General features: G+C 35.1%; 1 protein-coding gene across 3 annotated transcripts in view; it reads left to right on the forward strand.

Annotated features, from left to right (window-relative positions):
* LOC106882253 (stromal interaction molecule 1) overlaps positions 1 to 1,420 on the forward strand; it is a 278,541-nt gene that overhangs the window by 210,047 nt on the left and 67,074 nt on the right. The gene's annotated exons all lie outside the window — the stretch shown is intronic.

Consider the following 1,420-nt stretch of genomic DNA (forward strand, 5'->3'; position numbering starts at 1 on the left):
TTTTTTTTTTTTTTTTTTGATTTATCCATCTATTTATGTATTTATATATATATATATATATGTATATATATATATATTTTGTCTTTAACCTCTGCGTAGAAGCACATCTGCTGTTGCAGAAGTGGTTTGTGTGTCAACCGTTGGGTTGATACCTAACAACATTTTGCTGGAGCAAGCAGGTTTTGTTGACAAAGCTGATGTCTGCTTTTCTATTTGTAGAAGCTCTCTCTCTCTCCCTCTCAGGCACTCTCACTCTGTCTGTCTATCTGTCTCTCTCTCTCTCTCACTCCCCTATTCTTAATCATTGCGTTTCTTGCTGTCTTTCTCTTGTATCTTCTCTTTTCCTATTTTCTCTTTATCAGTTTTATCTTTATCTACTTCTCTCTCTTTTCTATCTTTCTCTCTCTCTCTCTCTCTCTCTGTATTGTATCTCACCCTGCCTTTCTCTTGTCTTTTCTCTTTTCCTATATACCTATCTTATCTTTCTCTCTCTCCGTTCATGCATGCACACACACACATGCTTCCCCCCCTCTCTCTCTCCCTGCTCACGCATGCACACACACACACACTCTGTCTCTGTCTCTCTCTCCTTCTCTCATCCCCCCATCTCCCTCAGCAAGCTATTGCCGTCTTGGAGAAACACACAGACTCCTAAATAATATAAAGCATGTTGAATGGGTGGAACCCCAGACAAAAGTAGGTCTTGTGATGTCTAGTGACAGGCCCTTTGCATTCCAAGTTCAAATTCTCTTTAGGTTGGTTTTTACCCCACCACCTTCCCTCGTCAAGTCCTTCTGGTTGTTGATAAAATATCAAATAGTTGAGCTTTATTGAACCAACTGTGCCTTCTCCTCAGATGCTAACCTAATTTTTAAGGGCTGTTTTTTACCTTTACTTCATACTCTTTCTTTCTCTCTTTCTCTTTCTTGCTCTTTCTCTCTCTCTCTCTCATCAAGCAAAATGACATTCTTTTATCTTCTTCTTTTTCGTCTTTTATTTTTTACTTGTTTCAGTCATATTAGACTGTGGCCATACTGGGGCACTGCTTCATAGGGCTTAGTTGAACAGGTCTGCCATAGTACATTTTTTTTTCTTTTTTTAAAATTCTGGTACTTATTTTGTCATTGTCCTTTTGCTGAACTTCTAAGTTATGGGGATGTAAACAAACCAACACTGGTGGTCAAGCAGTGGTGGTGGGCAAGCCCAAAGACATAGATATATACATATATATATGTATGTATACATATGTACATGTATATATATATGTATGTTTAATATATATATATATATATATATATATATATATGTATGTATGTATGTATGTATATATATATATATATGTATGTATGTATGTATATATATATATATATGTATGTATGTATATATATATATATATGTATGTATGTATATATATATATAT

This window comes from Octopus bimaculoides, chromosome 16 (genome assembly GCF_001194135.2).
Source record: "Octopus bimaculoides isolate UCB-OBI-ISO-001 chromosome 16, ASM119413v2, whole genome shotgun sequence".
Lineage (NCBI taxonomy): Eukaryota > Metazoa > Mollusca > Cephalopoda > Octopoda > Octopodidae > Octopus > Octopus bimaculoides.